General features: G+C 47.3%; 1 protein-coding gene across 2 annotated transcripts in view; it reads left to right on the top strand.

The window, feature by feature from the left end:
- The window catches only part of PRR5L (proline rich 5 like), a 150762-nt gene that overhangs the window by 1258 nt on the left and 133352 nt on the right, over positions 1-16152 (top strand). The window contains exons 2-3 of one of the 2 annotated variants that reach the window (XM_077777466.1): positions 316-444; positions 3569-3642. The gene's annotated coding sequence lies outside the window, so the exon portion shown is untranslated. Of the gene's footprint in view, positions 1-315; positions 445-3439; positions 3643-16152 lie in introns of those variants that run through there. The other variant, XM_077777467.1, reaches the window with a different exon arrangement.

Genomic DNA, 16152 nt, shown 5'->3' on the forward strand with positions numbered 1-16152 from the left:
AGAGCTTCCAGCATTTCCTAACCCGTTAATGTTTTCATAGAAAGGAACAGAATAGAATGTCAAGAGTTTATTTCCATAATTTGGTCCCGCTACTCAGAATTTTCCCCATTTTACATATGAGGAAACTAAGGTACGGAGAAGTTAAGTAATGTGTCCAAGGTCACACAGCTAAGTAGTGGCAGAACCCAGATTCAAACTTGAAAAGTTGGGTTCCAGAGTTTGTGCTGTTAACTCCCAAGCCGTACATGCCTCATTGTCTTCACATAGCTGAAAACTCATGCTCCTTCTGTCTGGATGTCTGACTACCTTCCCAAGGGGGCAAGAGCCATCTCAAGGTGTTCCTGGACAATCAGCCCAGTGGTGTGATGAGACACAAGATGATGGGTGGAAGAGGTACCTTTGGAAAAAGACTCAGGTTCAATTCCTGGCTCCTGTGTGCCTCTGGTAAGTCACTCCATTTCTCTGAACCTCAGTTTCCAAATGGGAACAGCAATTAAAATACTTTTTGACCATGATGGGTAACTCAAGGATGACTTATACCCCAAAGAGGGAAGGGTTATTTATTTGGAGACTCCATTTTAGCCACTGGCAACTCTAAAGGGCAGAGCATTCCTGTGCTATGAGAATGAGTTGCCAGTAGTGATCACCCATCTCAGTTGATCCAAGAATGAGGGATTCCCTGGGCCACAGCACTGACGCTAACACTGGGAGAGTCCTGGGCAAACCAGGCTAGATGGTCACCCTCATGTGACCTGCGAGCCTTTGAGGGAAATCATCCTTTGGGAACCTGTGTTCTGCCTTCTCCAGTGGGGCTGATGTGAGGAGAGCAGTATGGATGCAGAATTTTTTAATAGAAGGTCATTAGGGGTAACAATCATAGGTTGTGAGTTCTTTTTTTTTTCTAATAGCTTTATTGAGATGTAAATCACATACACAATTTACCCTCTTACAGTGTACAATTCAGAAGATTTGGGTATATTCACAAGGTTGTATAACCATCACCACAGTGCAAGAACATATTTACCACCTAAGGGGTGCCTGGGTGGCTCAGTCGGTTGAGCGTCCGACTTCAGCTCAGGTCATGATCTCACGGTTTGTGGGTTCGAGCCCCGCGTCGGGCTCTGTGCTGACAGCTCGGAGCCTGGAGCTGCTTCAGATTCTGTGACTCCCTCTCTCTCTGACCCTCCCCTGCTCACGCTGTCTCTCTCTCTCTCTCTCTTTCTCTCTCTCTCTCAGAAATAAATAAAACATAAAAAAATAAAATAATTCATTTAAAAAAAGAACATATTTACCACCCAAAAGAAAAAACACGCCCTTTAGCTAGCATCCCCCCTTCTCCCTCCACTACACCCCAGCCCCAGGTAACCACTAATCTCCTTTCTCTCCTCTCGATTTGCCTGTTCTGGACATTTCATATAAAATGGAATCATACATGATTGTTTTTATCAATTTCCTCCACTTAGCCTGATGTCTTTAAGGCCATGCATGCTGTATAGCATGTATCAGTACTTCATTCCTTTTGATTGCTGAGTATTTCCCATTGTATGGCCGGATGACATTTTGTTTATCCACTCACCAAGTGATGGATAGTTGGCTCATTTCCGCCTTTTGGCTATCCTGAGTAATGCTCTGCGAACACTCTTGAGCAAGCTTTTGTGTAAATTCATAGTTTCCTTTCCCTTGGGGTATATAACCAGGAGTGGCATTCCTGGGTCACAGGGTAACTCTGGGTTTAACTTTTTGAGGAACTGCCAGACCGTTTCCCAGAGCGGTTGCACCATTTATGTTTTCATCAGCAACATCTGAGGGGTCCACGTTGCCCGCATCCTCCCCGACACTTGTGATTATCTGTCTGTCTGATTCTAGCCATCCTGGTGGGTGCGAAGTGGTGTCTTGCTGTCAGTGAGCTTGCTTCCAGTTGAAATGTGCATAGCAAGCGCATGTGTCATTTAGGCTCTGATGGTCATTTGAGGTGACTGGTGGAGATTATGGAGGCTTAAAGCCCAGCCTACCCTTTGGTCCTGCCACCAAGGCTGATCTGCCTTCTTCATCAGAGGAACGCCTGCAGGAGGCAGACCAGGCCCAAGGGCCTGTGGTCCTTTAGGGAGAGCCCCTCATTTCCCTCATTTCCCTTTTTCTCTCCCCTNTCACTTTGCACTAACGGTGTCTTTGTGAATGCAGTATTTCAACACTGGGAAATGTGACATACAAATCCAGATTCCTGGCTTTTCTCTAAAACTGGACAGGCCTAGGCACGCTGCTCCCACCTTGCCGCATGGCAGCAGCTGGCTGGGGCTGAGCCCCGGCTGCCCCCCGAAGACGGGCATGGGCTCCCTCCCCATCCCCGCTGTCCCCACTGCTCCCTGTTACGTCACACTTGGCCCTCTGCACACGTGGTCACCTGTCTCATCCCTGCCTGAGAGTGTTCATTAGTGCCCAGCTTCCCTCAGGGACCTAACGGGGTAAAGCTAGGCCACAGTCGATGCCAAGGCTGGGTGTGTATTTGCGATCCTGGGGTTCCCGCTATCCGCGTCCTCATCCTGAGTCCAAGCAAGCTGCAGGTGCGGACATCTAATTTCCCATTCGTGCTTCCCAAGTGACTTGTATGGGCCAAGCGCTGGTCTAAGAGCTTCGCGTGTGTAAACTCATTCAGTCGTCTCAGGGGCCCAAGAATAATCCCAGCTTACACGTGGGAAAACTAAGGGTCAGAAAACGAACTCACAAGCCGTGGCTAATTAGTGGCAGACCAAGGATTTGAAGGCGGGGCAAATAAGGTCATTGTGCGAGCTCACTCATAATACGGTGCCTGGTCCGTTAGGGGCGCTCAGTGGAGGCTCCCGCTTGAAGAATCACCTGGCCTTGCAGCTGTTGTCTGCTCCCCGAGTCGGGCAGCCCTGGCCAGGTGCCCCTCGGGGAAGCTGGGAGTTGGAGTAGATGACCTATGTGTTTGGACAGATGATGTCTGTGATTCTTTTCAGCTCTAACTTGGGGTGGGCCTCTGAAAGCTAGCAAGAGAAGAGGGGAGGGAGGCGAGAGGGGCATTTTGGCAATTTGTGATGCCTGGAAGACTAGCATGCATTCAGTCGGCCACTCCTGAGGGGAGTGCCCTGTCTTTCCACTTGAGAACGCCGTGAGCTGGGAGTCCAGAGTTCCTCTCCTGCCTCCAATGACCCTGGTGGGTATGATTAGTAAAGTCCAGAGTGCATGAGGCTGGGAGGGCCCTGTGGCCTTGTTTCTCAGCCTCCGTCCCCAGGAGCAACCCAGAAGTGGCTGGTAACACACAGCATTGTCCTCACACACAGGCCCTCTTTGTTTCCCGATACACAGAGAGGAGGCTGTAACAATGGCCTTGAATGGCACTTTGCTCTCCTTTCTCCAATGTTATACTCATTTTTTTTTTTTTTTAGTTCTGGAATCAGCTAGACAATTATTTCCTGCGGGAGGTATCAGCTTTTCATCTTTTCCGTCCGCTTCTCTGTCAGTCCTTAGTTAGGCCCCAGCTCTGTGGAAACTGAATGGAGAGCTAGACCCAGAGAGAGTGGGGCCCATCAAAATGTCACCTTCACAGGAGGCTGGAAAGCGATGGCACTTCACCTCTCCCCTGCAAGGTGGGACCGGCCCTAAAGGAAGGAACCAGACCAGGTAACCTTGGAGACAGATGGGCTGAAAGCTGCTGATGGGGAGGGGGGCCTGGAGGCAATGGCTGAGGGGAATGGGTTTCTGTTTTTAAGATACCCTGTTTGCTAGAGAGCCACTGTCTGCTGGTAAACACATAAATAAGCAAAAGCACCTGAGGTCAGGTTAGGAGCCTCCCAGTTAGAACACTCTGCCTGTCTGACCGTTATTCGATGCCTCTGATGTCTTGGGGTTACAAGAAACTTCAGGGTCCATGTAGAGCTATTGAAATAACTGTTCCCTTAATATTAGCTGCCATTATTAAGCTTTTACTGTATGTACTATATTTGTATATATATTACTATACGTATCTTACTGTATTGATAGCAATTATAGCAAACACTTATACAATGTGGTTTCCATTCTTGCTTGATTCAAGCCCAGCACTCTGGTCCTAGAGTCTGTGTTTTTCATCACATGCTTCTTGTATAATGTTCTTTACACGAAATCAAGGTTATTCCAAGGTTTAATTTTGAGAGGTAGTGATGTATAATGATAAATGTATATGGAGTCCTTTGCCCCCTGACAGGCAGTGTTCCAAGTGTTTTGTTTCTGTGTCCTTCTTTATTCCACACAGTAACACTATCAGATGGGTACTTTTATTAACTCCATTTTATTGATGAGGCAATTGAAGTACAGAGAAGTCGGGTAACTCTCCCAGGGTCACACAGCTGTCAAGTGGCAGAGCCTGGATTTGAACTTGATTCTCTCTGGAGTGTTATGTGGATCTAAAGCCTGCCCAGCTCTGTGGCTGGTTTGGAGTTAGTGCCCTCCTCTGCGTCATGAGGTCTAGAGGGTGGCATTTTGTCCTGGGCTCTGTAGAGCATCTGTGCTTCGGTTATGGGTGTGAAGAATACAGAAGATCTTAAATGGCTTGCCTGTCGTGGTCAGCTTTCGCCTTGCCTGACGAAGATGGAACTGCCAGTGGTGGCAGGGAAGGAATTTAGAGTGAAAATCACTCAACAAATGCTGACTTCTACTTTGCCGGAGACTGGGCTCCGTTGCCACATATGTAGGAGAATGTATGTTAAATAAACTGGACTCACGGCACACAATCGGGAAGCCAGCTTCATTTTTGCCTGTTACTGCCCCTCAACTTTTTTCTGTGGTGTCCCTCTCTTTCCTTGCCCCAGGATGAAAGTTAGGGCAGGCCCCTGACTCTTCTGGCTACGTTTCTAGTTCTGACACTGACTCAGTTCAGTAACGCCTATGTTCAGGTGTGTGGAATACTCCAGACCTTCAAACTCTGTTCCAAGTGGAGACGGTCTTCCTCCCCCAGCTGGGGCCTGGAGCAGGGAATGGGAGTCCGCAGGCGATTTCCTGCTTCTCACCTATGCTTCTGTCAGGCTGAGGATCCTGACCCCCGGCCGGGACCAGAGGAGAGGAGAGGAGGGCGAAGAGGAGCAGGTTACTTGCTAATCCTGCTGTTACCTGGCTGGGCCTGGTGGGTGTTTACACCTGGTTCATTACCTCTTGGCACAATTGTGTAGGTACTTCTGAGAACACCCTCCTTTCTGAACTGCTGAGCCCTTGAAGCTGGCTGCCTCAGCCTCCTTCTCCTGTCCCCTAGAGCCTGAGCAGTGCTTATTAGTTTGGTGGGGCAGCCAAAACAGATACCACAGGCTGGGTGACTGAAACAACGGAAGTTAGTTTTCTTACAGTTCTGGGCGCCGGAAGTCAGAGATCAAGCTGTCGGCAGGCTTGGGTTCTTCTGAGGCCTCTCTTATTAGCTTGGAGATGGCCATCTTCTCCCTGTTCTCCACACGGTCTCCGCTTTGCGTACATGCCTCTCTGGTATCTCTCCATGTGTCCAAATCCCTTGTAATGAAGACACCGATCAGACTGGATTAGGGTGACACTAAAGACCTCATTTTAACTCAGTCACCTCTTTTCATCTTTTTTTTTTTAATTTCTGAGAGAGAGAGAGAAAGAGAGAGAGAGAGAGAGCATGAGCAGGGGAGGGCCAGAGAGAGAGGGAGACACAGAATCTGAAATAGGCTCCAGGCTCTGAGCTGGCTGTCAGCACAGAGCCCGACGCGGGGCTCCAACCCACGAACCGCGAGATCATGACCTGAGCCAAAGTCGGACGCTTAACCGACTGAGCCACCCAGGCGTCCCTCAGTCACCTCTTTTAAAGCCCTGTCTCCAAATACACTTACATTCTGAGGTACTGGGAGTTTGGGGGGCACACCATCCAGCCACACGGTGCTGTCACCTTCTGTCTGTGAAGAGCTTGCACTCCTCCTGGAGACCCTCTCAGAGAGGATCTGCACACCCCACGAGGTCGTGGGTTGCACGCCTCTGGCTTATCAGAAACACTCAACCCCTCTTTCCCCGGGCAAACCCCAAAGCCGCCAGGCCCCCTCACTGCAGCTGGCCGCCCCATCTCTCCTCGCTTTGAGCTTCCAAAGCACGACGCAGACGTTAGTCCTCAGAGATGTTCAAGCTCCAGGGACACGGTGTCTTCGAGATCACTCTTGGGAGGCGGGGGGTGGGCGGTTAGGGTGCGGAACGCGCCTCCTGCTCACTCCGGAGCTCCTCCTCTGCGCTCCGACGGTCTCCTCATCCAGCCCTCCTTGGTGGCCTGTGCATGGTCCAGTAAGGTGGAACTGGTTTCTTTCACAAGTCCCGCACGACAGTCACAGCTCACATGGACTATGTCATGTAATGTGCTGTGTCTTCAGCACAAACTGAGACTAAAATAGGCTTCCCACCCTGCTACCCCTAGGATGTCTCTAACTTTGATGAAGAACCCTATGAGGAAGATAATAGTGTCCACATCTAGCTGAAGGAGGAGAATCTGGAGATGAGAGCGGTGCAGGAGCCCCCACCCCCCCCCGCCCGGGTAGGCTGTTGAGCCAGTGCAGGGGAGGGAAAGGAAGTGGAGATCCGTTTTGAGCCACTTTACTGTCCCTTCCTTAGGCCTTCCCCACCAGGCTTCTTAGAGCTTTTGACTGTGGACCTTGTTCTGTGCGGGGAAGAATTTCCTTCTTAGCAGAATGTTAACAAGGGTGAAAAAGGTAAAATCCCTGCCTGTGCACCAGTCTGAATGCAGGGGCTGGTGCCAGGGACGGCAGGGCCATGTGAGATGGGTTCCATGTACCAAAGGGATCTTCTTGAACCCTCCGCCCCTCCCCCACCATAACTTGATCCAGGTAGTAATGATAGAGCCCTGGAATATCTTTCTTCGGGCACCAAAGCAAAATGGCGTTCTGAAAATCTTATTTGAAGCAGAAGGGGCCATCTCATCTCATCTCTATGTCTCCCAAAAGGTGCTTTACCTAAAGAAGACTTCAGAATAGAAAGATAGTTGTTTTTAAGCTAACTGTTTTTTGTTTCAGTTTCAAATTATTTTCTTTAGCTATAAAAAGCCCAGGTCTGCCTTTGCGCATCCTTGCACAATGCCCTAGGGAAGTAAGAATGCCAAGTGGGTCTGGCCGCTGTGTGCCAAGGCCGTGCCCACCGTCCATCTGGAGGCAGTGGTGGGCTGGGCTGGGCTGGAGTCTGGGCCCCCGGGGACTGGACAGACCTGCTCCAGGGCTGCAGCTGACTTAGGCCAGAAAAGAAGGAGAGAACACTATTTTTTCTCATCTGCTCAGCAATCATTTAGTGAACACCTATTATGCCAAAGGTTTTTTTCTGCCAGGAAGACACAGGTCGTTGAATGGGCCCTGGAAAAAGTGAGGTCTGAGATTCTGTTTGAGTTCTCAGAAGAAGGTGAGGCACTGGAAGGAGAATGTTTCAGGCTGAGGGAAGGGAGGCATGGAAGAGCATGATGCCATAGGAGACCTGCACGTGGTTTTGAATGATCAGAGATCAAGGGTAGGGGGTGCAGGAGTCAGGCCAGGGAGGAGGAAGGTGGGAGATGCCAGATTAGAACTTGAGGCTGGACGGAGGAGCTGGACCCAGGTGGGGACACAGCAGGGCTTTACGCAGAGAGGGGGCCTTTAAAGAGGTTGCCTTTTAGAGAGAGAGCGCTGATGGGGGCAGAGGGGTACACGCTGGAGCATCAGAGGCATCAAGATTCAAGGGGCTGGGCAAGGAGGGATGAAGGGCTCGACCAAAGCCCTGGCATCTGGAATGTTCCTCTGGTTTCTGACTTGGCCCATTTGCCATTCATTACCAAGATGTGTGTGTGTGTGTGTGTGTGTGTGTGTGTGTGTGTGTGTGTGTAAGAGAGAGAGAGAGACAGAGAAAGAGAGAGAGAGAGAGGAGCACAGCTAGGCTGGGACTGGAATTGGCCGAAGACGCTTTTTAGCAGGAGGAAGTAGGGCATGGAAGTTGTTCTTTCTTTCAGCAATTAGGTACTCTGGGGCCATGGGCTGAGAGCCGGGAAGAGGCAAGCAGAGGGGACACATTCCATTCCACTCAGAGCTCACAGCCCAAGTGAGGGAACAATTCAAATGTAATGTAGCAGAAAGACTGTAAAAGGGAATTGGGGAAGGGCTGGGGAAATTTGGGTACTGGCCAAGCATTTGGCGACATCAGAGAATGAGTCATTGCTAAAAGTGTGATTACGGGTGTTGTATTTTAGGTGGGAGTATACTCCTCAGCTTTTTTTCCTTTTTTGGAGGTGCGAGTTGACTTGTTTAGGGGCGAAAGGTCATGATGTCTATAATTCACTTGGAAATAAAATAAGTACACAAACAAAGAGAGAGAAAATATGGTAAAATGTTACCAGTTGTTGTGAGTGTATGAGAGTTCACTGGATACACGTGATTGTTTTTTTGGCTTTTGGGTTTTTTCCTGCGAAAACTTTCAAAATAAAAATTTAAAAATACAGAGTAGCAAGTGTGTTGATGGGAAGTAAGGGTGTTGTGGGAACACAAAAAAAGGCCCCTAATTGGAATTGGATGGGTGAGAGAAGCTTCCCAAAGAAAATAGCATCTAAGAATAGAGAGATGAATGGTTGATGGACAGGAAGATAGGGAAGCACTTTGGGGAGAATGTGAAAGGCAGCATGTGTGAATGCTTGGTGGCCTGTTTTGTGAGAGGAACAGTAAGAAAAGACATTTAATGTGACTGTAGAATGTGAGTCAAGGAGTTCCCAAGAGGTGAGGAGGGAAAGTGTCGCGAGGTGTGTGGATAAGTTTGGGCTTTGACCTGACACCGGTGTAAGCAGGGGTTTCAGCAAGGCGAGGCTGCTGTGTGTTGAGCTTTGTGTCTGGCAGCCATTGTTGGAAGCCCTTCACCTGTGTTCCTTCGCTTAAACGCCCCCCCACCCCGACTTCCAGGCGCCTAGAAATCAGCACTTGGATTTTACAGATTAAGGCAAACTGAGGCTCAGAACAGCTAAGGAATTGTGAAGGTCACAAATATGGAAGATCCAGGATGGGAACCCAGGCACCCTGGCTCCAGAGCACACTTTTAACCCACGAGGCCACCCCACCTCTCAGGGCCAGGCTGTGCTCTGCAGAGAAAGGGTTGGAGGAAAGCAGGACTTGAGGCAGGAAGAACATTTGGGAGGCAGCCGCGCAAGCTGAGATGAATGGCAAAGGCGACTTGAACTGATAGAGTAGCCATGGAGATGGAGAAAATGGACAGGAGGGAGTTGTTTTGTAGTGAAATCGGTAGGACTTGGTGATCAGACAGTTGTATGTGGCGGGAGTCCAAGATGGCGCCCAGTCTGCACCCCACTGAGAACCTGCCCCACTTTGGCATGACAGAGGGGACCTGGTCAGAGGGTGTGGAGCTAACCTCTGCATAGCACACAGAGAGGGTGTTAGTAGATCCCTAGGACCACCTTGTCACACTTTGTGACTCACACTGCTCTTGTCCTGGTCTCTGCTAATTTTGTCACCTGTAGGTCATCCCTGGACCCTACGTTTCCCGGCAGTTAGGCCACAGCCCCTGGCCTCTTTCCTGTGTCTCGTAGCCCACCCAGCACACCGTTAGCAGCGAATGATACAAGGTGGGCACCTGTGCTGTTTCACCAGGAGCCCTTGTTCCTTGGGCCCCCTTCACAGGGCTCACCCAGGACGACAAATTAAACAAATATTGAAAAACAATAAAAAGAAAAATGCTTGGCCATGTCCTTCTAATGCTTATTGATTTTTAAGATCTTATCAGGCATGAAAACAAGATTCACTGCTGTCATTTTGCCATTGGATCCCTGTTAGCTGGAAGAGTGGCTTATCAATCGGGGTGGGGGACCCAGCAGGGCCAGTATGGGCCCATCCCCTGACCAGGTCATCAGCCCCAGTGACGGAACTCAGCTGGGAGGGAATGGTACCCACTCCAAGTGAAGGGCATTGTGGCCTGGAAGGGGCCTCATGGCATCTGGGAAGCCCCTGAGGCCACTTTTACTTTCATGCCAATCTCCAGGGGCCTTGCTTTTTTTGTTGCAAAGGGCCTTCTTTTCGTGGCTGAGTAATATTCCATTGATTTGTATCCACATCTTCTTTATCCACTCCTCTACGGATGGACCCAGGGGTTGTTTACACATCTTGGCTATTGTAAATAATGCTGCAATGAACATAGGAGTGCATGTATTTTTTTGAACTAGTGTTTTTGTTTTCTTTGGGTAAATACCCTGTAGTAGAATTCTGAGTCATATGTTAATTCTATTTTTAAGTTTTTGAGAAGCCCCCATACTGTTTAACACAGCGGCTGCACCAGTTTGCATCCTCACCAAAAGTGCATGGGTGTTCCTTTCTCTCCATATCCTCACCAGTATGAAATAATTCAAATAAATCAATCAGAAAAAGGCAAATAGCTTAATGATTTCACTCATATGTGGAATTTAAGAAAGAAAACAAATGAATACATTTTTTTTAAAGGCAAAAAAAACCACAAAAAACCACCACCAACAACAACCCCAAAACCCCAGACTCTTAAATACAGAGGAGAAATTGGTGGTTGCCAGAGGACAGTGGATAGGAGGATGTGTGAAATAGATAAAGGGAATTCAGGGTCCACTTTCCATGATGAGCACTGAGAAGTATACAGAATTGTGGAATCATTATATTGTACACCTGTAAAATACAACACTGTATATTAATTATACATGAATAAAATATTTTTATTAAGATTTTTTATTTTAAATAATCTCTATACTCAATGTGGGGCTCGAATCCACTACCCCAAGATCAAGAGTTGCCTGGTCTACCAACTGAGCCAGCCAGGAGCCCCCCAAAATATTTTTTATTTAATATACATATGTTTTATTTTAGAGAGAGTGCGAGTGGCAGAGAGAGGCAAAGGGGGCGAGACAGAATCTTAAGCAGGCTCCATGCTCAGCACGGAGCCCGATGCAGGGCTCAAGTCCAAGAACCATGAGATCATGATCTGAGCCAAAATCAAGAGTTGAACGCTTGACTGACTGAGCCGCCCAGGCTCCCCAAAAATATTTTTTAATTTAAAAATCCAGAACAGGTAATAATTATAAAATATTTTTAAAGTAAAAGTACGCTCTATCTCCCGTTCACCGTGGGAATTTCACCCTTTGCAGGCTTTAGTGATTAAGATGGGACACCTTATACTCATCCACCCTAAAAAGACACAGCTCCTTCCCATTGTGAAGGTTTTATTGTAGCAGCGAGAGGACAGTAACATATGGAAGTACAGAAATTGCAGTGATTATGCCAGGTGTGGACTTTCTTGGCCAATGGTACCCAAAATATCATACCTGTGGGTCCTCTGCACCCTTGCCGGACACCAGACACCAAAAGTGTGCAGATACCTCACATGCCTTGTCACTGAACCCTCACAAAGATTCTGCAACATTGGGACTAAAAAAGGAGTTAGAGAAATTAAGCAATTGCCCAAATGCACTGCTAGTAAATGGCTGAGGTAGATATGGGTAAAGATGCCTGTAGGAGGGAGTCCAGAGTCACACACCTGCATCTTTTATTATCTCATCTAAAAGTAAGGATGCGGTTAAGACAACCTTCAGGGGAGGCGGATTCAGTAGTCTGGTGATGTTCTTAGGACACCTATCCTTTCCAACTCTCTCTTCTGCCATCTTCCTGTTGTTTTCATCTTCAGGAAGAAATAGGACGCTAGCAGGAATATCTAGACAGAGCAGGGTTCAGAGAAAGAGAGTCGGTTTCTTTCTGGGGCGTTCTCTTCAGAGTTAAGTAACTTTTTCCCGAAGCCCATCCCCACTCCTTCCAGCAAACTTTTCCCACAGGAATACTCTGTCTCATAAGCTGACTCTAGGTCACTTACCTATCCCTGAGTCAAACATGGCCAAAGGGAATGGAATTACCTCTTGACCAGTTTGGCCTATCCCCTGGAGTTTGTGTTGCATGGGTCATCGTTCCTTGGGGAAGGGAGGTCCCTGAGCAAAATTAGGAGTGTACATGGAAGGGAAAAGGGTAAATGGATGTTGAGGAGTTTGGTGGAGGAACCAATGTTATCCAACATAAGGAGAGACTTAGGTTGTCGAAGTCGAGAGTGTCTATTTCTAGTTACTGCACTGTTCTGCATCGTGTCCAAAACATCCATGGCTAGAAATTGATTTTTAAAGGTGAAGCTTATAAATCATGCACATCTACCCCTTCTCTCTGCCTGCAAGTCCCATCCTCTATGAAGGGAGGCTTGGAAGTTTGATTTAGGGCAGATCACTAGGAGTGAAGTGGTGGGTTTTTTAAATATCCTAGAGGAAACTAGGTAATTTCCATCTTGGGGACCTCTAGTATGGGACACTGCCATTTCACATTCCCATTAAGGCTCTCAGGAAAGGTCCCCTCTTGGCAGCTTATGGGACTGACTTCATTAATAGGACAGTGTCAGTTTGTGGATTTAGAGGGTTTCAGAAAGAGGTATTTTGCCTCCCTTCATGGGAATCATGTTTTTAGCTAATGTGATAGATTAAAGTGTTATTTAGCAACATTTCATTCACCTCCTTGCAGCTTAGGACAGAGTATATTTCTTGCCCTGCTGACTTTGGGCTTGGCCATTGACATGCTTTAGTCCATGGAAGATGAATGGATGTGACTCTAGCAGAGGCTTTAAATAGCGTGTGACTGCTTGGCTTCCCTTGTGAAACCCCCATGAGAAGAACACACCTTAGATAGCCACTGCCCCTTCTCTCTGCCCTCCGAGGATGAGCCACACGGAGCAGACCCAAACTCAAACTGAAGCAGAGTCGCCCTAGCCAACCTGCAGACCAGGGTGCAAGAAAAATAAATGCTTAGTTTCCTAGGTCACAGGAGTGTAGCACAGAACTGACTGCTACAAGGGATGTTTCCAAGTGCTGCCCAAAGTGTCTGGGGGGTGTGGCAGACATGAAGGACAAGCTGTGAGAACATGTCCCATCAAAGCCCCTCCTGGAATAGCATGTGTTGAATATAGCTCAGGGAGAGAATGAACTGGAGATATTTGGGTAAGCTTCTTGGAACAACCCAAATTCTAAGAACTTTTATAAGCTGTTCCCTGGCCCCTTCTCAACAAAATAACTTCAGGGTCAAGAAATTGCTAAACCACGTGTTTCATCATCAGTGCTCAATATAGTAGAATGTAGAGGAAAGAGTGCTGGATGTGGTGTGGTTCTGGACCACAGGTCAGCTCATGTGTAGTCCATGACTTTGGGTAAATCACTGAATGCCTGTGAACTTCACTTTCCTCATCTACAAGCTGGGAGTGGTTACAAGAATAAAATGATCATGCATATCTATGGTTTTCACATTGTACTTCTAGTGGGTGAGTTTTTTTTTAACAAAGTCAATATATAAAACTAATAACTGTTTTTAAATATTTATTATTTGGCACCAAGTCTTTCATCATTGGCAGAACATGCTGAGGTCTCAGAGCCCATAGGATTCCACACAACCTACTGCTTCAGAGTCACTGCCTTAAGGATATTTCTTCTTTTAAATGCACTTCCCTGGGCCCTATAAGTCATTCACACTTTAATAAGAATTGGTTCCTCAGATTCTTTCTCAAGAGTATTACATGAGTATGGAGTAGTGTGTCTTAGTTTGGGTTCCCCCAGAAGCAGACCCTGGAGACAAGGATTCACATTTAAGTAGTTTACTTGCAAGGTGATGGAAGCACTATTATAAGAGAAGGGAAGTAAAGTGAACAAGGGAAAGTAACCAAAAATGGGTATGCTGTCATTCAAACTACTGTGTGGGTGACTGAAGACAAATCCCACTAGGAAACCCATGGAACACACATCTTACAGTGATTTCAAATCCAAGAGGAAAGGGAGTTGGGGTATTTACACACCAGCTTACTTGGTCACTGGGTAAGAATTGCTCCCAGGGCACTGATTTCCTGACTCTTCCAGCCATGTGCAAGAGCAGAGTGTACCCTGCTAGTCAAAAAATGTCCTTAGGTAAAGAGATGCATCTAAATGATAAGGCTTGAACATGAGAGTGCCAGCTACAGTCCACCCCTTGTGCCATTCTGATCTACCATGTCATCTTTGGAGTTCTTTCTGTTCTGTCGCTGATTCTTCATGATGATGGCCAATCATACTTCCTTTAAAGTAAAGTAAAAGATTAAAACCAGAAAATTTGTGGGACAAATTCTCATGCTAAGGGAACTGAAGTCCTCACTGCTACAGTTGGTCCTACAGCCATAAGTGATCATCATCCACCCCTGCCCTTCTACCCTATTCTCATTCCCCTGATCCCCACCGTCACTTATGTTGCTCAAAGTTGCTTATACATTGAGGCAATCTAGACCTCCATCCTCAAAGGATCTGAACCTTGGATTATTGTGTCTTTGGCAAGCTGTGGTTGCCCATTCACAGTTATCACTGCATGAGGAAGCACCACAGGGTGCCCCCACTCCCTGAGTTCTGGATATACTTCTCCCTCCTTTCACTAGGTTCCTTATAAAAATCAAGATTGACAGCTTTGCTGAATAGTAACTTCTTTCTTTGCACCCTGGTTTACTAGCAATTAGGTACCACATATTACCAGGCATCAGCTATAGTTTGGGTTTAGTGTGTAGTGTGCCTCTTATTGTGTCCTTGGGAGAAGCATTCTCTTCCTTTTGCACCAGGACCTAGCATGTCCTGAAGTTGGAAGAATGAGAAGTACAAATTCTCTTAGTGGGTCACCGGGAATGATGGCAAGAGAAACTACTCCTACTTAAACTCCTTGGTATGCAAACCCATGTAGTCCAAGCTATAGGAGACACAACACCATATGGTGGCCACTGGTTAAAAGTATATGCCACATCTTAAAGCACCTCTTCACTCCACCAAGTGTCATCTCTAAGTTGCATCCTACCTGCATTTTTATGAACTCATTCTAATCCTACATTAGGCAAACAGCTTCTGGGTGATGTGGTATGAAGTGGAACCAGTAGATCGTGTGCTTATTTTGATACATTCTTTGTTATAAAGCGAGTCTTTTGGCAAGGCAATGTTCTGCAGATCCCATGACAATAAATCAAACATTCCGTGAGCCCTCTGACAGTAGAGATAGCTGAGGCACTGAGCCAGGAAACGCAAATCCATATTGGAATACGTTGTCAATTCTAGTACCCCTGTCTTATCAGGACCTTCACCTGAGCATAGGAAACTTGCTGGGGCTGTGAATTCAACATGCTTTGCAACTTTGCTGTTCACACAATCAGATCCTATGCTTGATTTTAAGCCCATCTGCTGTCTGGCTACAGGAGAGCTCTTTTTAAGGGCTTTAATAAGGGCTTTCTGGCTTTTGCACAGTAACTTGAGCTGATAGTTGATGAATTGAGCCTGCCATTCTCTTTCAGTGTTCTTGCTGCACTTAACCTCTAGGCAACCAACCAGCCCCACAGTCCTTATAATTACCACCCCCTCTTTTAAAAAAATAGGCTTCATACCCAATGTGGAGCCCAACATAGAGCTTGAACTCATGACCCTGAGATCAAGACCTGAGCTGAGATCAAGGGTTGGATGCTCAACCAGCTGAGCCACCCAGAGGTCCCAGTAATTACCATTAATCCTATATATCTCCAATCATACTGCATTCTTCTTCGCCTGTGTCCCAACCCAATTCTAAGACTACCCATAGTCTTAGTTCCTGTGATGCTAACAGGGATTAGCAACACCTCCCTTGCCAGCAGCAGCTGGTCCTTGTTGCCATCTGTGATGCAATTCCCAGAGACACTGCTTCTCAGGAGAACTTCTCTTACCAAGAAGACCTTGAAACAAGGATTTCACTGTCCATAGTTCATTTGGAAAATGAAGGAAACACCATCAGGGAGTGAGGAAGTGAGACAAGTAAAGGAAGACCAGTAAACGTCATATTATCAAGCAAGTTACCGTCGTGAGCTTAATCCTGCTGGGGGGCACTGGAAAACAGTACAGAATGCAATCCTTAGACTTACCCCCCCTGAGTGGCAATGGAGCTGGGTGACTTACTTATACCAGCTTTGGTCCATCGTTGGTTGAAGGTTGCCCGGGCAGTCGTGGTAGTGGTATTAATTTCTGAGCCCTTCCAGCCCACCTTGTGCACGTACAAAATGGACTCCGGTAGCCGGAGAAAGCCCTTAGGTAAAAGATGCAGATCTCAGTCATTGAAAATCAGACCAGAG

Source organism: Crocuta crocuta, unplaced genomic scaffold (genome assembly GCF_008692635.1).
Source record: "Crocuta crocuta isolate KB4526 unplaced genomic scaffold, BGI_CrCroc_1.0 scaffold384, whole genome shotgun sequence".
Classification (NCBI taxonomy): domain Eukaryota; kingdom Metazoa; phylum Chordata; class Mammalia; order Carnivora; family Hyaenidae; genus Crocuta; species Crocuta crocuta.